At 39.8% G+C, this 7,007-nt stretch overlaps 1 pseudogene; it reads left to right on the top strand.

Moving 5' to 3' along the window:
• The first annotated feature begins 838 nt into the window (after window positions 1-838).
• On the top strand, window positions 839-2,691 carry LOC144287480 (tissue-type plasminogen activator-like; annotated as a pseudogene).
• The last annotated feature ends 4,316 nt before the right edge of the window (window positions 2,692-7,007 follow it).

The raw sequence follows: 7,007 nt of genomic DNA, 5'->3' as shown, positions 1-7,007 counted from the left end.
TTATTTCCAATAACATAAAATTAAAGTATACGTATAATATGTTTATTGACTAAAGTAGATTCTAAAGTAGATTAACTTCAGGATCTTCTCCTTTCCTTTTTAATTGTACCCTCTGCATGTAGGTGATTTATGACTTTCTTAACATCTGGTTTATGAGGATGAAAAATAACCTATACTGTATAGTATCCCTATTTTTTATAACAGAGACTTGCTCAGATTACCTCTGAGCAAGTTAGAGACAGAAACATATAACCCCCATCAAATAAATATTTTTTTCACAAAAGTTTAAAGTTGTTTCATCCTATTTAAATTATTATTCTTGGGACGGCTGGGTGGTTCAGTGGTTGAGCGTCTGCCTTTGGCTCAGGCTCTGATCCCGGGGTCCTGGGATCGAGTCACTCATCCGGCTCCCCATAGGGAGCCTGCTTCTCATTCTGCCTATGCCTCTGCCTATCTCTCTGCGTCCCTCATGAATAAAAAATAAAATTAAAAAAAAAATAAATTCATTATTCTTGGATACTTCTAGGAAGTTTCACAGTGTAATCAGTTCTCTGCCTATTTCAATAACAAGAAAATAAATTAGCAAATGATTATCTTTAACTCTTTTGTAAATTATAAAAAGCATATGACGTTTTAGGCTGGCAAGAGATAATTTTTGTTTGTTTGGCTGTAATTAATAAAAATACACAAGCATAATGAAAAGAATAGAAAAACTTTAAAAATCACACATAATTTAGTATAAATAATAGCTAATAGATATTAAAATATATGTATCGGCTCTCCCAGGGAGGCGAGGAAGGCAAGCGGTGGCGAATTTAAGGGACACTCTGAAGGAACAATGAATACAATAAGGAGAGAGCTGCTGTGCATGCTGCTGCTGCTTTGTGGAGCAGCCCTCCCGCACCTTGCCCAGCCGGGAGATCCACACACCATTCAGAAGAGGAGCAGATCCTACAGAGAGGGAGCTGCAGAGACGAGAAGCCCCCGACGCTGTTCGGGCCGAAGGAGTCGTGGCCGCGGCCGGGCCCCGGGGCAACCGCGTGGAGGCCTGCAGGTGCGCGGGCGGCCGGCCGCGGGGCCACCCGGTGCGCGTCACAGGCTGCAGCGGGCCCGGGTGCTTCAACGGCGGGACGTGCCGGCAGGCTGTGTATTTCGCGGATTTCGTGTGCCAGTGTCCTGAAGGGTTCCTGGGGGAAACGCTGCGAAATAGAGGCCGGTGCCACCTGCTACAAGGACCAGGGCATCACCTCCAGGGGCACGTGGAGCACGGCGGAGAGCGGCGCCGAGTGTGCCAACTGGAACAGCAGCGCGCTGGCCCTGAAGCCCAACGCCATCCGGCTGGGCTCAGGAATCACAATTACTGCAGAAACCCTGATGGGGACTCAAGGCCCTGGTGCTACGTGTTCCAGGCAGGGAAGTACAGCACGGAGTTCTGCAGCACGCCGGCCTGCCCCGAGGGGGGGGGGGGGAGGACTGCTACTTTGGAAAAGGGTCAGCATACGTGGCACCTACAGCCTCACTACATCTGGTACCTCCTGCCTCCCGTGGAATTCCAGGGTCCTCGCAGGCAAGTTCTACACAACTGGGCCTGGGCAACCACAATTACTGTCGGAACCCAGATGGGGATGCCAAGCCGTGGTGCCATGTGCTGAAGGACCGCAAGTTGAGCGGGAACGCTGTGACGTGCCCCAGTGCCCCCACCTGTGGTCTGAGACACTACAAGCAGTTAGGGGAGGGCTCTGCGCAGACATCACCTCTCACCCCTGGCAGGCCGCTCTCTTTGTCAAGAGCAGGAGGCCACCAGGAGAGAGGTGTTTTGTTGTTGTTTGTCTGTGTGTGTGTTTTGGGGGGGGGGGGGGATACTGATCAGCTCCTGCTGGGTCCAGTCTGCCGCGCACTGCTTCCAGGAGAGGTATCCTCCCCACCACCTGAAGGTGCTCTTGGGCAGAACATACGGAGAGGTCCCTGGAGAGGAGGAGCAGAAATCTGAAGTAGAAAAGTACATCATCCATAGGAATCTGATGACGACACTTACAACAACGGTATCGCGCTGCTGAAACTGCAGTCGGATTCGCTACACCTGTGCCCAGGAGAGCGATGCTGTCCGCACCGCCTGTCCCCCCGAGGCCCACCTGCAGCTGCCCCGGCACTGGACAGAATGTGAGCCGTCTGGCGGCGGCAAGCACCACGCGTCTTCTCCTTTCTGTTCTGAGCGGCTGAAGGAGGCTCATGTGAGGCTGTGCCCATCTAGCCGCTGCACATCGCGGCAGTTGTCTAACAAAACCATGACGAACGATATGCTGTGTGCCGGAGACACACGGAGCGGTGGAAACCAAGCCAACCTGCACGACGCCTGCCAGGGTGACTCGGGTGGCCCCTTGGCGTGCATGAAAGACAACCGCATGACCTTGGTTGGCATCATCAGCTGGGACATTGGCTGTGGACAGAAAGATGTTCCAGGTATATATACCAAGGTTACTGATTACCTAGACTGGATTCAAGACAACATGCAACTGTGACCAAGGACATTGAATTCCCTGAAATCATGGGAGACTCTGCTTCCTCCACTTGAGAAGACACATCAAGCCGAGTGCTTCTTCACAGAGCTGAGCCACCACACAGTGTAAGTGGGTGGCAGGGCAGGGGAAACCCAGAGGAGAGGGGAGAGGATAGGTTTTCCTAGGTACTTCCTGTTTTAGAAGTTTTCAGGGCTTAAGATCTGATCTCAGAATGTCTGTCCGCCGAGAAGACGGATAAATGCCAACCCCTCCTGGAAAACCACCTCGAGGGCAGAAGAGAGGTAGAACAAAAGCCCCACTTCCTTATCTGTCAACATGAGAAGCTTTGGAAGTGGGACCTGGGACTGCAAAGATAAAAGCATGTCTCAGTGAAAAAATAACGAGGTCCTTCAGGAATGAAGGATTGCTTTAGAAATGGAATGTCTATTTATAGGTCACAAGGAAGCCGACAGGGGCCTCCTAATAAGGGATGGGCTGGCTGGCCAGATCATGTTCCTCAACACCACCTTTTAAATCAAATATTTGGCTTTTCCCTTTCTCCACTCTATAGCTCTTGGAAAGAAATCTTTTTGTGTATAGTGTAAGTCCTTTTCTTCATAAACTTCATAATAAAACGGAAGACTTGTATCATTTTAATAATTGATAAACTAGGATTTAGTATATTTATATCAATCTGTTTTTACTTGTTGCCACACCCATGTATCATACTGTGCTGAAATAAATTATTTCTCACATATTTTCCCAAAATAAAATATAAAATAAAATATATTTATCTTCATAATATTTTAATTGTGACATACAGAATTCCTATAGTTTTTTTCTTGTTGCAGATACATTGTATTATAAAATACTTTACTTACTTAAAAGTGGAGGTTTTGGAAATGAAATATGCAACTTTTATAACATACCTCTGAATTACATTATGAAAATGAAACATGCATTCTTTCTTAAAACCTGCAAATATTTTAAAAATGCAGATTCTCCCATATTATATATTTTATACATATATACATGTATGTGGCTTTGATTTACAACATCAAGATAAGCAAAATAGCTTTATAATGATTTTATTCTTATTCATAAATTGACTTATGAATAAGAATCTATACAGTGAATCAAATTACTTTAGCACTGTAAGTTTTTAAATAAATGATCGAAAAGCAAAAATGCTTCTTTTGGCTTTCAACTTTTTTTTTTTTTTCAAATTAGTACAGTTGCTTGAGAATATGAAAGATAGGCATATGTACAGTTCCTTAATTATGATTATTTCTTTTTAAAGATATATGATTTTTTGAAGTAATAAGTATTAACATGTATATGTGTGTGCATTTCTAATGTTTTTCTGACTATACACAAAATTTTAAGGTTTGCTAGATCCTTTATTAGAAAAATAGGTAAAATCTATAATTATTTGTCATAAAAGGAGCCCAAGTTTTGTGTCTAGAAGTACTCTTGCAAAAAGAAAAAAAATAAGAAAGAAAGAAAAGAAAAGAAAAGCATTTATTTGAAAATCACTAAAAAAATTTTGGACGGTATGAGATTTTGCCTTAATCAACCAAACAATTTAGCTTGCCACAGTTTCATAGATGTTAGCAGGAGACTGGTGACTCCTGCGTCAAGGACAAAAGCATGGTAGGCAGTATGAACTTAATTTTTGTGTCTGCTTTCTCTTATCACCTAGTTCCCATAGTGGGAGATTCAGAGGAAGGGTCACCGGATGTTTCATATGTGGTGGTTTGTGTTACAGGTGGAGAATCCTGATCACAGGAAACCCCAGTGTTATAAAGAGGATAACTGTTTGTGAAGGGGTAACTGTCTAATCTTTGCGCTGAAGGAAGATACTGTCTTATAATCCTGGTTAGGAAACACATCTGCCTTCCATCCCAGAAGAAGACACTATCTCTAACTTCCAAGTCCTTTTACTATACAAATATCTTTCAATATAGTCATTAATGTTTTTTCACAAAATATATAGACATACAAGAATCTCATTGATAATCATCCCCTATTGGGGCACCTGCGTGGCTCAGTGGTTGAGCATCTGCCTTTGGCTCAGGTAGTGATCACAGAGTCCTGGTAACGTGTGTCTCATCGGACGCCCCACAGAGAGTCTGCTTCTCTGTCTGCCTATGTCTCTTCCTCTCTCTTTGTGTCTCTCATGAATAAATAAATGAATTCTTTAACAAAACAAAACAAAAAAGAATCATCCCCTATAATCTTATACAATGATAACTACATATAATAATACCAGGGATGTTTATTGCTTTGAGGACTTACAAAACCAGTAAAATTTGAACTTTAATAATTTATTGTAAGTAAATAATAAACCAAAGACCACAATTTCACAAGTTAGGTCAAGTAAAAGATTCTGAACAGAGCAGCCATTACTAATTAAAATTATAAATATTCACTTCAGTAATAAATTAGATTGTAAGAACTTCAAGGTAAAAATTGGACTATAATCACTTTTGTAATCCTTTAAAATTAAACAGTATACCTCATACTTATTAGCTGCTAGTAGTAGATGTCTCTTATTTTCAAATTCTCTGCATCAATTACTTTGGATAAATGCCCACCTTTACACTGTGTGAGTCTGGTAGACTGCCAATAACCAGACCCACAAGAGGCCAAAAGTCTTAGAACAGTAACTGGCACAGAGAGAGTACCATTTAAGTATTTGTTACATTAATAAAATTAAACCAAAGAACTCTACATGATGTCATGTTTAATAAAATCATGTTGAAATTATATCAAATCCTATTTATTCTCTAAATTTTTAATAAAGAAATCACTAATTCAAAATTCAAAATGTACAAAATAAGGCAAGATTCTTTTTTTGTTTGTTTGTTTAAAGATTTTATTTACTTACTTATGAAAGACACAGAGAGAGAGAGAGAGAGAGGCAGAGGGAGAAGCAGGCTCCATGCAGGGAGCCTGATGTGGGACTCGATTCTGAGACTCCAGGATCACACCCTGGGCATGAAGGCAGGCACTAAACCACTGAGCCACCCAGGGTTCCCTCAAGATTCTTTTTCATATTCTTGTCCTTCAACCACATAAATTAATATAGGCCAAAAATATTATTAATGATTTTTTTTCTTCTGGAAAAATTTTATACATATATAATAAAGATATATATACAAAATAAAAAATATATATATATATACAAACATTTAAAAATGTAAAAACTGCTGATTTCTTATTTCTAATATAAATAGTAAGAAACAATACACTTTATTCTAATCTTGCACATTTCTCTTAAATATGTATCTAGGAGAGCATTTTACATTCAACACATTTGGAGTTTTCTTATTTTTTTATAGCCCTATGTTATGCCCTTTTGTGGATTTACAGTGATTCATTAAACCAGTACTCTGTTGATAGGCACTAAATAATTTCCAGTATTTTGCTGAAAATGAAAAATTCACAATTAACTCATTTTATATCTGTGCAGAAGAGCTGTAGAATAAATTCTTGGAAGTGGAATTTCTTGATCAAAGTGTCCCCCTACCTGTTGTGGTTTGTTGCTGTTGTTGTTGTTGTTTTTGGTGGCACAGATTGCCATAGATGATATCTATAGATTTGTATTATAAACTTCCTCCAAGAATCCATGAGAATGCCTATTTCCCTATACACTTGCCAACAAAGCATGCTATAATATATTGAGGTTTTTGCCAATTTGGAAAGTAAAAAGTGGCATAGAATGCAATTTTAGATTGCATTTTTCCTACTGTGAATGAAATTGATATTATTTTATAAAATTAAGAGATATTTATACTTCCTCTTTGGATAATTATATACCACTTTTGAACATATATTTCTTTTATGATTTGCCTTCCATATTCATTTTCTAAGGCTGTTGTTATAGTAGCATAACTGGGTGACCCTGAAATGTGTTAATTATGGAGACCAGAAATCCAAAATCAGGTGTATTGCAGGATGATGCTCCTTCTGAAACCTGTAGGGGGATCTTTCCTTGCCTCTAGCTTTTAGTAATTCGCTGGCAATCTTTGGTGTTCTTTGGCTTGTAAATGTATCAGTCTAATCCCTCATTTTTATGTGACCTTTCTCCTGTGTTTCTTCACATGGTCCTCCCTTTGTGCATTCTTGCAAACACTCAGGAAAAAAAATAATACAAGTTCTACTCAAAATCTTCCCAAAAATTAAAAGGAGGGAAAATTGTCCAGCTCATTTTTTTACATCAGCATTCCTTGCTTTTCAAATCAAAGACTCTGTAAGAAGGTAACTATAGCTTAATATAATTCAAGAACATGGATATAACTTCTCTAATTAAATTTTAGCAAACAGCATCCAGCAATATTTGTAAAGAGAATAATAAATACATCATGACTAAGTGTACTTTATTCTAGGAAGCCAAAGTTCATTTAACATTCAATTAAATCATCCTCGCACCTATTTTTAAAGTTTGAATATTTGCTTGCTCTTACTTGTCCTGAAAATAGAGTTTGTGGTTTCATTTCTTTACTT

This window comes from Canis aureus, chromosome 17, assembly GCF_053574225.1.
Source record: "Canis aureus isolate CA01 chromosome 17, VMU_Caureus_v.1.0, whole genome shotgun sequence".
NCBI classification, from domain to species: domain Eukaryota; kingdom Metazoa; phylum Chordata; class Mammalia; order Carnivora; family Canidae; genus Canis; species Canis aureus.
This window is presented reverse-complemented; position numbering and strand designations above follow the sequence as displayed.